This window comes from Podarcis filfolensis (assembly GCF_964270895.1).
Source record: "Podarcis filfolensis genome assembly, chromosome: 9".
Lineage (NCBI taxonomy): Eukaryota > Metazoa > Chordata > Lepidosauria > Squamata > Lacertidae > Podarcis > Podarcis filfolensis.
The window spans coordinates 36,871,377-36,886,120 of record NC_139610.1 but is presented as its reverse complement, the minus strand read 5'-3'; positions in this window follow the sequence as shown (position 1 = coordinate 36,886,120).

Here is a 14,744-nt window from a genome sequence, read left to right as displayed (position 1 = left end):
GCTGAATGCTTGCATACAGAACCTGACAGGAATCTTATTATTAGGGGACAAAAAGCAAAACCCCTACCAAATGAAGACAGATCACACCAAAAGAAAATGTTTGCTTGTGATAACTGGAAATGGAACAGCCATTTCCAGAGTTGGAGTTTGGGACTAAGAGTGGTTAGAGTTTGGGACTAAGAGTGAGGTGTTAGGCTTCGGGGAATCAGCTTCCTCCCCCCTGGCCGTAAATGAGCAGATCAAACGAAAGAAATTCTTACCAGCAAAGGACAAAAGAAAGCATCTAATCAGAATGGTGGTGCTCCCAATTAAGGATCACACCCCCTTCCGTCCCTATTAATCTACGCCACTCCTACGTCTTGTAAAATGAGCTTGTATCCTCTGCGCTTTCTGTTCTGACACTTTCTGAGCTCTTCTTCACCTTGGGCTGAGCAGAGGAATGCTGTCCAGGGACTGTGAATCTGTTAACCCTCTCTCTTCCAGTGTTTCTTCTCCTAGCTGTTCCCCTTCCAGTATTTCCCAGCTTCTGCCTTCTGAACTATGTCCCTCTGCAAACCGCTGTTCCAAATCTATACTGTCCTCCTGCTCCTGGGAAGATTCAGGAGCAGGGGGAGGGGGAGGCTCCCACCATTCCTCCTCAGTGCAGCCCTCCTCAGCACGGTCCCTGACATGAGGAGACCCAGGTTAAAATCCCCACTCAGCCACTGTCACTCTGCCTAGCCTAACTCATAGGGTTGTTGTGATGATATAATTAGGTGGGAGATCCATCTTAAGACCCTATGAAGAAAGGCAGGGCCTTAATGTTATAAATAAATGAACAGACAAACATTGAGACTGGACAAGCATACACCACCACAATCTGCAGCTGGTGTTTTTTCCATCCTCCATCCCTCGCCTGTAATACTTTTTTGGCAATAAATAAATAAAAACACTAATTTTCGCATCCCTGTTTTACTTCATTGGCTGCCATGTGTGCTGGTGGCCAGCAGTAGGTGGAGCCAGAGCCAATGACAGAGAAAGCAACTCCCTGATGGGTTACAAGAAGGCTGGTGGGTGGAGGCTGGCTGAGGGCAGGCTGAGGTTGGTGGGGCAGCGCCCATTTCACCCTAAGGCACCAGCCTCCAGTGGTTAGTGGGGAAACCTGTGATGCAATGAAGGCCAAAGGATGGGGAAATTGCATGTAACCGTGGTTCATGCAGAAAGATTGAGAGCACTTAGAATACTACAAAGGAAAATAAATATTTGTTAAAAAATAAAACCATTCCTCATTCTTCTTCCATCACACACCTAGGCTAACAAGATTAAGGTGCAATCTGCAGAGCACAACTCCAGGCAGCTTCCCCTGACTTAACCTAGTTGATATTTCATAGTGTAAAAATTTGCCTGGAAGCGCTACACGCACACGTTTCTGGTAGAAATGCTATTTGCTCATTAGCTACACAAACATTTTGCAGAGCATGAAAATGCACACATAGAAAAACAAATTCTGAAACCTCAAAAGGCATCCGAACATCTGCTTTCATTTTTTATATATATATTTCTAATGCTGCTTTCAACGTTGCCAGTCAAAATCTGAAATGCCCATCAAAATGAAGTCTCTGTTAGAAACACTGATGTGCCGGCAATGAAAATGGATTTCTTCTGACATATTAGGTGCTTAGGCTATTTTGCATTTTGCAACAATTCTTTAGAACTGAGCTGGCATTGCATCTTGGTGTCCTTTTTAGTTATCCCTACAGGGCGGAAAATGTAGACGAAATCCTAATGGGTTGTTTTCCTGAACATTGGTTCATGCTGAAAATATTATGGTGGGTTGTTTTTTTTCCTGTCTAGGATTTATTTATACAATCATAAGTTGCTGAACTGAACTATCTATTTCTTCCTGCTTGTGTGACTATAAAAGTATTTAAAATAAAAGCTTCTGTATTATTTGACCAAGGGCCAGATTGTGACTATACAAGACACATTCTTTTCATGTGCCAACCCCATTCACAAACAAGCAAGCAAGCATGGGTAGGACTTTAACAATGAATATGGTCCACTGTTACCATGTTCTCACTCTTCCAGTGGCTGCTGGGGTTCCAGTATCCAGGTGGCCCCACCACTGACACCTGTCCCCCCACCCCACCAACCAGTGCAAGCTGGCTAGATCAGGGAGTCTTCATATCCCTTTCTCACAATGTCCTAGACTGACACTAGCTTGGAAACAGATCAAAGAACTGTTGCTGTCCTCTCATGCCTCCAAAGTAATCTCACCATGGCTCATGCCACTCCACAGGGGGAGACCCACTGATTAGGGGAAGGCTCCCTTTGCCAGGGGTGGACTTCGGTGGCACCCTGTGTGAAGCCAAACTTTGGCACCCCCACTTCTCACCTTCCAATTCACTATGTCGTTGTTGCAATGACCTGTGGCAACCCCCCCCCCAGGCTTGATGCCCAGTTCAGGAGAACCAGTCACACTGCCCTAAATCCATCTCTGCCTTTGCCAAGGTACCCCTCAAACCCAGAGCCAACCCTGAACTGCAGAGCAAGAAATACTGAGACAAGGTATACTGAGACTGAGTGATGCCTCAAATGAACTATTAAATGTTTCACAGCAAATAAAGTTTCCAGGCAGAAACCCACTCTCCCCTCCCCCCCCCAAGTACAGTCGTACCTTGGATCCCAAACACCTTGGTATTCTGGCGTTGTGGCTCCCAAATGCCACAAACTTGGAAGTGATTGTTCCGGTTTGCGAACGTTCTTTGGAACCTGAATGTCCGACAGGGCTTCCACAGCTTCTGATTGGCTGCAGGAGCTTCCTGCAGCCAATTAGAAGCCGCACTTTGGTTTCCAAACATTTCAGAAGTCAAACGGACTTCTGGAATGGATTCTGTTCAACTTCCAAGGCACTTTCCTCCCAAAGCAGATGTGCCAAAGTATCCAGAGAAACAAAATTTCAGAAAGCTTCGCAAATCTAGGTCAAGGAATGTTTACAAGACCTTGAATGCAGTTTATTTAAGTATTTTAATAAGCAAGCTGCATCAAAGACAGATGGTGAATTGAAATTGTATTTAATGTTTAAACACAAACTATGAACATGTTTGTGCGTGTGCTGTCATGTGATGTGTGTGCATCTTACATTTCTAAAGGATTTCTTGTTCTATCTGCAGTCAAAGCATAACTTCACCCAAATCCATCTGTTGGGACAAACACCTTTTCTGTATCATAGGAAAAGAAACTAAAAAGGGTTTCCATTAGGATATCAACTTAAATATATATTTTCATTAAAAACAGCAGTGTACTAAACCAGGAATAGGCAAACTCGGCCCTGCAGATGTTTTGGGACCACAACTCCCATCATCCCTAGCTAAAAGGACCAGTGGTCAGGGATGATGGGAACTGTAGTCCCAAAACATCTGCAGGGCCAAATTTGCCTATGCCTGTACTAAACTGACAACTTTGGGCTTCTTTAGGAGGAAAGGGGGGGATGATGATGATGATGATGATGATTGCAAGTAACTCCTGGTTTAGACACATCTGATACAGTGCTAAACCCAGAAGTAACCCGGAAACATCATAAAGATGTCACTGAAACTTCACTAGAAGGGCAGAACGGGGATGGAGCAGGGGCAGGGCAGGAACGGGGTGTTTGCTGACTTTTACAATAGGTGTTTGATTACATGCAATTTCACACAAGTGCACAATGACCTATAGCACAGCCCCTGAGCCAACAGGAAAGTTGCCTGTATTGCTATAATAGTAAGAAGAAGAAGAATTAAACATCCTAAACTATTTCTTTAAGTGGATATTTTTATTTTTATTTTCTCTTGTGTTTATAAACACAGAGACAAGGTTATAGGTGAGCCTTCGCAGATGAACATATATTACATACTATTGCAATGTCCTGTTTCATATCAGCTGCCCATTATTACAGAATGTGTTGATTTGAAATTGCAACCACCCTGCAACTTGAGGATTGTAAAATATATGGAAACGCCATTCCTTTAGATAACACACTTGTGAATTCTGTATTTAATTAATCCTCAGGGGAGACATTGCAAGAAGCAAAGGGTAAAAAAATATGCAGGCCTTGAATGCACACTGAGACGGGGCTGGTGTTAAATGTTGCATGTCAGACTCTATGGAGTATTGGCCAGCTCAGTTCTCTGTCTTAACTGCTGATGATAACCAATTAACAATTATAATGATAACCTATTAACAATTATAATGTGTTTCATATATAACTGTTAGATGTCAAATTAATATCTAGATAGTAAAATATCACTTCTTAGGCATATTGTATAAAGAACATAACAGACTAATAAATGGAGTCCCACATGAGACTTGAAACATCTGAATATGTTTTAATAAGCTTTCCTAATGACATGACACTTTGGATGAGCTCCAGTTTCCTCCCTCATTGTAGTACTTATCATATGTATGATAGTGGTTAGGGGCCTGTGTCCTTTCAGATGTTGTGAGACTACACTTTCCATAGCCTCTGATTGCTGCCCATGTCTTTAGGAATGTTTCCCCACCACTGATGAATTGCATGAGCCATTCAGTTAAAATCACTGTGTATGGAAGAACTTGTCTAAGGATCTAAGGGAGGAAGCCAGTGTTTCATGAGCTATCCTTGGTACAGAATAGGGATGGTCAATGTGGTGCCCTCCAGATGTTGTTGAACTACAACTCCTGTCACCCCTGACCATTGGACATGCTGGTTGGGACTGATGTGAGTTGGGATTCCAATAACATATTGTAGGTTCCGTGTTGGCTGTTCCTGGTGTGGACTGTACTGACATGGGTGGGCCAATGGTCCAACTAGGTGAAAGGTGGGGATTTTAACCCTTTTCTTTCCAAATGAACTCTGACTTTTTTAACCACAAAAAATGGTCTTTCCTGTTTTCACCTTCTGAGGAGTAGACAGCCATTTTCCTATAAATCATTGTAGAACTTCCCCTATGAACAATGTTCCCAACAGATTTTTTTAATGTTAAGGCTGCAACCATTTCCAGAGGGGTAGACTTGTTAGTCTGTTGCAGCAAAAATAAACCATGAAACAGAAAGAATAATAAATGTTATCATGGTAAGAGCTATTGTGGACTAGAACCCATATTATCAGATGCCTAGAATGGAGAATGGAGCTGAATTCGGTGTGTAGTGCATCTTAGGAAAAATAATAATTAACCCCCCTTCCCCTCTCTCACGGATATTGTATGGATTTTCTTATGTTTCTGACAGGAAGCGTTTTGATAGATTAAACCTGACTGTTGCCCTTAGACTGTGCAACTCGTCACTATGGCAACAGCTTTTCATTGACATCCGCTTATTTCTTTTTACATTAAGGGGTGTATCCTGTTGTTAAGGCAATTTGGAGCATGTGCTTATTTTTCAAAAGTAAAAAAAGGTTGCTCTTGAAGAAGAAACCTACATTCCAAAAAGTGTGGAGTGTCATAAATCTTTGTTTCCTTCTTAGAATCATAGAACTGTAGAGTTGGAAGGAACCCAGCGGTCATCTAGTCCAACCCCTTGCAATGCAGGAACCTTAACTAGATCATACATGACAGGTTGCCATCCAACCTCTTTTTTAAAATGTCTAAGGAAGGAGAGCCCACCACTTCCCAAGGGAGTCCATTCTACTGCTGAACAGTTCTTCCTGTCAGAAAGTTCTTCCTGGTGTCAAGCCAGAAACTCATTTCTTGTAACTTGAATCCATTGCTTCAGATTCTAGCCCCTGGAGCAGGAGAAAACAAGCTTGCTCCATCCTCCATGTGACAATCCTTTGGATAGTTGAAGATGGTTATCATATTACCCCCTCCAGTCTCCTCTTTAACAAGCTATGGGCACTGCTTTCCTTTCGGGTGAAGATGGTGGCCAAATAGGCGCTGAACAGTTCCATCTTCTCTTTGTCACACAAAAGCATTTCTCCATCTTCTCCACACAAGGGACCTACTACTTGCTTGCTCTTCCTCTTGCTTTGAACATAACTGAATTATTTTTAATGTCATCCATGGTTGTCTCCCTCCCCACTGATCCTCACAGCAACCCTTTTAGAGAGGTTAGGCTGAGAGCAAGTGCTTGACCCTAGGTCACCCATTGAGATTCATGGCCTTGATACTTTTACGTGGCATATAAATACTAAAATAAATAAATGAGTGGGGATTTGAAGCTGGGTCTCCCCACTACTGGCCAAACACTCTAACCGGTGCACCACTTTGCCCCCCTCCCCCACCACCATCTATGCAGTTTGCCAAATAGTGCCGAGCATCATAGCAACACTGGAGTGCTTTGGCCCATCAAACGACAAGACAAATGAAATAATAATAGCTCTCCTTACAAGCTATCTATCTTGCAGAGCACTTTATCCAGTTATCGTGGTGCTTGTTTCTAAGCGTTTTCCACTCACAGATTCCCTGATCTCATAAAGGGCTTTGATGTAGCAGAAAAGGCTGTGGGCTTGTTACAGAGCAGAGAGCTCTTCAGGCAAGGGGCCCATTCCAAATGTCAGGTATAAAAAGAACATTGACATCCTCTTCTGACATTCCCAGGATTAAATGCTAGATTACCGGCCCCAGAATGTGCAGAGTTTGGATCATCCCTCACCTGTCTTTCAGAATAATGGATATGTATACATATTTTAAAATGTTATTTTTCAAAACCGTGAGGGAATTCTTGAAATTATGTTTCCTGGTTGCTTTAACTTCAATATACGATGCAGAATCTCCCCATTCCTGTTTTGAATGTAATATTTTCCACTTTAGAGAAGGGGCATAGAGCATGTTCTATCAGTGGAAGGTTTCAATCCCAGGTGTCTCCAGGTAGGTCTGTGAAAGATTTCTGCCTTGTCCTAGATGGACCAATGGTTTCCCTCGATATAAACCAGCTCCCTCTGTTTCTAATTTTGTTGTAAGCATTACCATTTTTAGACTGTGAAAAGTGCCTAGACGATTGAGGTTTGAAATAAACGTACAAGTTAGCAACACTGCAAATATTGTTCTGCTTCTTCGATTTCTAAATGGCCTCATTGTTACTATAGTTACAACAGAGTAAGTGGTTTACAGGCTCTTGCAGCACATTTGACCAATTGTAATTTGTTTTCCCCCATCTGTTAGATATATAATACAGGCTAGATTTCACGCCCATGCAGCCTGATTCATGTTTCCTTGTATGGACGCAGGTGGCGCAGTGGTCTAAACCACTGAGCCTCTTGTGCTTGCTGATCGGAAGTTCAGCAGTTCGAATCCCCGCAATGGGGTGAGCTCCTGTTGCTCTGTCCCAGCTCCTGCCAACCTAGCAAATCGAAAGCACACCACTGTAAGTAGATAAATAGGTACCACTGTGGCGGGAAGGTAAATGGCATTTCCGTGCACTCTGGCTTCCGTCACAGTGCTCTGTTGTGCCAGAAGCAGTTTAGTCATGCTTGACATGGAAAGCTGTCTGTGGACAAATGCCAGCTCCCTCAGCCTGAAAGCGAGATGAGCGCTGCATCCCATGGTTGCCTTTGACTGGATTTAACCATCCAGGGGTCCTTTACCTTTTTTTTTTTTTTACCTTGTATGTAACCACCAGCATTTCATCAATGAAAATAGAGAAAACTGGCAGATGTGTTGGTGGGGTTATGGTTACCAATGGTTGCCATATTCAGGGCTGGGAAGGAATTTACTTGTAAACAGATTGGCCCCATTTGCAAACACCCAGTTTCCCCATAGCAAACTGTCACAACTTTTGGCAGTTAAGGCAATGGGTGGAATCCTAGTCAGCAGTGGATTCAGTGTACCTTGTTAGAGGGATCTCGGTGGAAGTTTCTGCCCAGAAGCCAAGTGTGGAGTTGATGGGTCGTAGAGTTTCCAGGAGTGGCCTGAGGATGGCCTTTATGGTAGATTGACATCTTGTGTAGACCATACTGCTTAGCACAACCCTAAAAATTCCATCCCAGGAGTTGGAACTGATATGCACCCAATGCCTGAGCCAAAATCAACCTAGATCTGGAATCGATAAGGTTGTGGCCATTTTTTCTAACCCAGATCATTGTCTGCCTGAATTTGTTCACTACTCATGAGACTGCAATAATTACCACAAGTAAAAAGCATGAACTAAATGTCCATGCTAGTAGATGTTTTCAGATAAGAAAAGCAGTGAAGCAAGCCACACATTACATGGCAAGACAGATGCATATAATACACATATAATAAACACAATGTTGTATTTATATCTTTGTGGATATTGATCTCATTTTATAGCCAATGAATGCTATGATTAGCCTAAGACCAGTCTGTGAATCAATAGCACAAAATTCGTTAAGAGATGTATCCACATGTAGAGGACCTAAGGTTTGGCAAAAGGCAATGTCCCTCATGTAGAGATTCATACAGGCATGTGGTTTTTAGTGTGGGATTGCTGGATAGAAAGACCCATAGGTAATCTTGATTCTTTTTCTTCTATACCTAGAAAAGTCAAAGCCCTTCTATCTCATATAGGTGGGACTACTGACTTTGATTGGGTGCAAATTTCAGCTGCATATCTATTGGTTGAATGCTAGGTATACCTTCTCATTGAAGGACGTTTCCCATGGGCATTTGTCAAACTGTCTTCTCTGGAGCTTATAGGAGTAGATTGAATGAGCATCACTCAGGGATAATTTAAACCCAAGGAATACTGAAAATGCAGGGATATTATGATGACACAGAAGATCAGGGATTATACATGAATTAGATTTATTTACATAACACACATTTCCGAGTTCTAACTGCTACATCCTTCATGGAAATAAATCCAACTGAATTCAAAGTCAGTTAAGGACATTTAGTCTCTGCCTACTAGACCATCTTTTGTCAAGGTCCTGTAATTCACCTTGCAATATACTAACGAGCCTTGGTCACATAATGCCCCTACACCCCCAAAAATGCAACAGTTGCTTGCATATACCTTTCTGCCTATAATAGCATAGTCAGGCTATCTTGATCCTTAAGAAATGCAGGTATAAGTTACTGGGTAGAAATTCAGCAAAAGCAGCTTCAGACTTATGTCTGAGGCAAGGAGGTATGTTGTGGCATGTCTGCTGCCATCACATGCAGCAGGAGAGGAAACATGCCTTACTTTCTCCTTATCATATCAGGAGAAGAGGGGATGGGAAGAGGGGATGAGACATCATGGAGTCCCCTCTAAAAATTGCATGATCTTCTGCATATACAACTTCTAAATTAATAGCTATGGAGAAAGTATTATTTACTCAAATGCTTTCTCCAGTCAAAGCTGTATTTTTCACAGGAAGGTCATTCCTGTGATGAAATGTCTAATAATGTACTGAGTACAAGGTGTCTCATCGCTCAGCTTGAGAGTTTCACAGTATTCCTGTGAGCGGTTTTGGCGAGACCCAAAAGGCCCTTGTAAGCTCCATCTGCAAGCTGCCTTGGGTGTTGGATCCTCTTCTGTGCTGCTCATGGTTTTGTCACTTTTCTTCTCAATTATATTTGTCATCCACTTCAGAGACCAGTACAGGCATTCCCCCAGAAGATTCACAGCCAGAGAGATGAAGTGTAAACAACAAATAGGCTTTCCTTTTATTACACACAGAGAAGAGGTATCAACACACAGCTGATTTCTCACTTTGCGTTTCAGAAATTACCGCCACTCCTCAGTTGGCCATAGGTACCTCCCAAATAATTTCAACAGCTGTTCAGGCCAAGTTTCTCATTTTATTGTAGACCTCCACCCTTTATTATTAAGGAAGGTAAAAGTGCCATTTTGCTTTCTACAAGCCTTAAAATAAAACAGCAGATATTACACAGCAATAGGAAATCATCTCCAATATAATCTATCAGTTTATGAGGTTTCTTTGGCCTCATGCTGAGAGTTTTATATTCCACATTGTCCTCCAGATGGCTGGAGTTTAATTTCCCCTGTCAGGATGAGCACATTTGAGTACACAGTTTTATTATCTGCAAAGCAAAGAGTACAAGACTGAGCCTAGGATGTCTCCATTTCAAATTTCAATTCTAATCATGTAAGATTTTTTTTTAAAAAAAATTAAAAGCTGCAGTATTCAAAGTGAGTGACTATCCTGTAAAGACTGAAAGATCAGTTCACGCTTGACCCTTTCCAGCCCATTTTTCGAGTCAAGCCGGACATGAGCACCTGCCCACTTCATCTTAATCAATAATTATGAGCCAAAGCATATGTAATGGTTGTCATGGAGATAAGGCCAAGCACAGCAAATTCACGTTAAATGATCTCAGCACAGCCTTCAATATTTTGAACCACTTGCAATGCAGAGCTCAGCCACTTACATTGTGAGCAACTATGTCTCTTCCAGAAAATTCTAACACCTTTGTCTCTCAATGCAATCATGGAGCCACATGCACATTCATGTGCAGAGGATATGTGGGGCTTTAACATGTAAACAGCCTTAATTTTATTTAAGGAGTCTTAAAGAGTTTCCCTCACACACTTTTCTCAATGCAAGGAGGATTTCTTCAGCAGTTTTGAGCAGAAAATAAATATTGGAACAGTAATGAACTGCTGGTTAGCCACTCTTGGATTGGTTAGCTTGTGATAGTTCTAATCATGAGATGTCACATATTCTGAAAGAAAGGAGAAAGTCTTTCCATGGATGGAGGGAGTTAATCAACAGCAGTTAATAGAGTGCAATATTGTTATGTCCTCCCTGTTTTCCTGAGCAATAAGAAGTTCCAGAGGCAGAATAACCAGGGCTTGGTTTCCTTAGGGGAGAGCACAGTGAGAAATTGGTGGCATTTCTTGTAATATATATTTTATTTAGAAATATACACATTGACTGTGAATTGAGACAAGTGTAGCAGAACATGTGTAGCAGAACATGTAGCAGAACCACTACCCTGCATCAGATTCCCAAAGAACAATACTTAAATCTGCAAGGTGCTTTTAGCTTCTTGTTCTCTCCCTTCCAGGGATGGAGGAGAAATTTGGTTCTGTTCATATTTACATGCCGTGTTCATTGGACAAATAACACTTTTAAGAAAGCGTCTGACAGTTGTTGTTTTCAATTTTAAACTCATGCCAGAGGGAAAGAAAGAAAGCATAATGAGATGAAATAGGAAAAGCAAGCAGGTACATAGAGCCCTGGCCCTGTGCTGACTTGATGACATTAGGATGGTCTTTGAAGTCTTTTTGTTGTTGTTTCAAACTGCTTTTAACTGACATTTTAATGCTCTGTATTCAACTGCTGTTGCTTTTAATTTTTTGCTGCCTTTTTATATTCATGCCCTTTTATTCTGCTGATGTTTATTCTGCTGTTATAATGTTGTTTGTAATATTTTTAGACTGTGGTTTTATGGACCGTATTATGTTGGAATGAAATTTGGTCTTTTAATATATTGTGACCTGCCTTGGTCAATGCATTTCAAAATGACTAAGTGGATTTTTAAAAACCCACTAAATTAAAGGACAAACAGAGCAAAGTGACCAAGCATTAGAGTTGAAATATGATGTGTATTAGTGTGAAGATATATCAGCCATATTTAATCCTCTACAGATCTGGGGGGGGGGGGGGTTAACTAACAAAAGAACAAAACGGCTGCCTCTTTTAAAACCACAGGACTAGCACGTAAAGAGCAGAGTTTAAACCCCATTGTTAGGCAGATAAAAAAAAAACAAAGGAATAGGTTATGAAACCTTCTTTTAATACATTCCAGCTGTTTGAGGCAGCTGGCTCCCCACTTCTCCTCTAATGCAAGGAAACAGACCACACTCTGAAGTACGTTCAAAAATGCTTTACTTACTCAATCTGAGGTCACAGTCATGCATTATCCTATGTAGTAACAATAAGAAATGCAGGTATAAGTTACTGGGTAGAAATTCAGCAAAAGAAGCTTCAGACTTATGTCTGAGGCAAGGAGATACGTTGCGGCATGTCTGCCGCCATCACATGCAGCAAGTGAGAGAACAGGAAACAAGCCTTACTTCCTCCTTATCTAATGAAGATGATAATTATAATAATAATATTTTATTTGTACCCGGCCGGAGCCGGGCTCAGAGAGACTAACATCATCTAAATAATACAATATGCATAAAAAATATCAGGAGAAGAGGGAATGGGAAGAGGGGATGGGATATCACTGAATCTCTTCTAAAAATTTAGCACTGTTAAGTTTGACTGCAACTCTCCAACAAAACTACTTCTTCAGATCCAGTTACAGATAGGTAGCCGTGTTGGTCTGCCATAGTCAAAACAAAACAAAAAAAAATTTCCTTCCAGTAGCACCTTAAAGACCAACTAAGTTAGTTCTTAGAACTAACTTAGTTGGTCTTTAAGGTGCTACTGGAAGGAAAAAAAATTTTTTTTACTTCTTCAGATGAAATTATTACAAACCCAAAGTTGTAGCCCATGGTGTCTTTGCACTAACAGAAGCACTTTCACTTGCAAATGCAGGGCAGAGTATCTGATTTGCTCTGATCTCTCCTACCCAATGCAGCCCCTGCACCTCCCCACCCAAAATCTTCTTTTAAGGGGGCCCCTCTGGAACAACATGTGATACGACATAGAGGGCTGCAGTTGGAATGGGTGAAAATAGGATGCAAAGTCACAATGGGATACAATCTCCAACTATTTGCTAAAATTGTATTTGTGAACTGGAAAAAAGCTCTATTCGTTTCAGCTTTGATTAGAGCGCTGAATCAGACCCAGCACCCTAACATCAAGCAATATTTCATGTCAAGGTGCCAGTATAAAATTCACATTGTCAGGCGATTTGAGATGGAGCCACAGTGGAACATATTGCTCTAAGATTATCTTTAATTCCAAAGAGCTAAATTTGGATGCTTAGGCTCATGCAATAATAAAAAGATGTCGGTGTATGTAGGATGGAAAAAAAGGTCTCATTAAAAAGTCCTTCAGTGTGCTTTTTATGGAACTTTCCCCATGAATCATGCAGGTCTGAAAAAGAGTGAAACAACCAGAGACAGAGTTCTCTTGGGATCTTGTATTCAGCAGAAGCAATATGAGTTGTTGAAAATTTTGATAACAGTAGGACCACAATCCTTGGTAGGTACATTGTAACATTCAGTGTAGGCACAAACATATATTCTGTGAGTGTCTATCCTGCAGGTCGAAATGTCTAAGGGTACTCACTGGTGAGAGGAATGAGTGCAGTTCTCCCCATCCTTGAGTGAGAGTCCTGGGTGGAAATTAGCAACCTGAGTGAGAGCAAGATTCCTGGCCAGGGTAGCAGTACATCTATGTGATTGACAGGCGGGAATTTGTTTTGATATTTTATATGGTTCTGTCCAGTGAATGGTTTCATTGTCTCCTGGTGCTTTTGCAAAAAATAAAATAAAATAAAATAGTAGGGTGGAAGAAGTGGTTAGTGATAGCAGTTTGAGTGTGATGGAGTGTGGAGTATGAGATATTGCAGTGACTGGGTGGGTGGGTGATGTGTTTGTGGATGCAGGAGTAGAATCAGTTGAATAGCAGATAGGATGTTGTATGATTTGTGCAGGTGGAAGACAGAAAGTTTCATACTGTGAGTCAGGATGCCTTCCAAATATGTTGCTATGTTTTTGCTGTTTTGAGATGTTATAGTTTTCTATAGTGGTTTTGTATTGTGTTGTATCATTTCCCCCTCTCTCTTGTTTAATTGCTTGATTCATGGAAAATGCTATACATATGAAAACATATTCTTCAGACCTACATTCCTTGATGATGTTTGATAATCTAAAAGATGATGACCAAGTAAGCCACAAACCAATATAGGGCCAAAGCTTAACAAGGTGTGGGCTGCCTGCCAAGTAACTAACAATGGCTGATGTCATCCTCCAGTTTAATATCTAAATATGCATATGTCTTCTGGATATAGTTAATTTGTGAGGAGAAACTAATGGAGTGTGAAATGAACATTAGAAAACAGAACAGAAGGTCTAGCGTTATAATCAGGAAAAACCAACCCAATATTCCTCACATCTGAATGCGCCCATTATCTAGCTTTTGAAATGAACCCCCTTAGATAAAAAAATTGTCCAAAATTCATGTAAGTTCTGGGACACCTTTGGATCCCACCCATCCACCACCAACCCCACAAAGAAGAGGGAATGGCTGTTAAACCACTCTCAAATGTGTAGTGTCCATGTGGCCTGAGTACCTGAACAGATGCTGAAATAACATTGCTCGTTATTACTTCCCTTTAAATTCATATCCACCAGACTCAGACCACCCACCCACAATCCCAGCTACTTTGTGCATCCCATCCTACCATGCATTCGTCCCATTTAGGTTGCCTTCCATCCATCCTTTTAAACATCAAAGTGCTTTAATGATAAATATTTTAATCCTCTCCTTCACCTAAACCTGAGCTACACTTTTCAAAGTAAAATGTGCTTTTTATTCCTCTTCACTTAAACATGAACTATGTTTTAAAAATTAAAGTGTACTTTTCAGTGATTCCATTTTAGTCTTTGCCATGATCCTCCTTTCTTGCAGAATACTGTAAACATGTCAGCTGCAGTCCATTCATCCCAATGAAGTCCGTCTTCTGGACAGGTGACCACTAGAACCTTTTCCCTGTATGCTTTTGAAGCCAGCTCCCAAGATATGTAACAACAAGACCCCATCATTTAACTCTGAATTGCCCTTGTTCTGTGTATTATTGCACCATCATTTTAATGTTGAGTTTTAAACTGTTGCAACCTGCCCTGGGACCTCAAGATGGGTAATAAATTAAAAGCAGCAGCATCTTTTTGCTATATTCTAAAAGTCCACAATTCTTAAATTAAAATTGCATCAACATCAA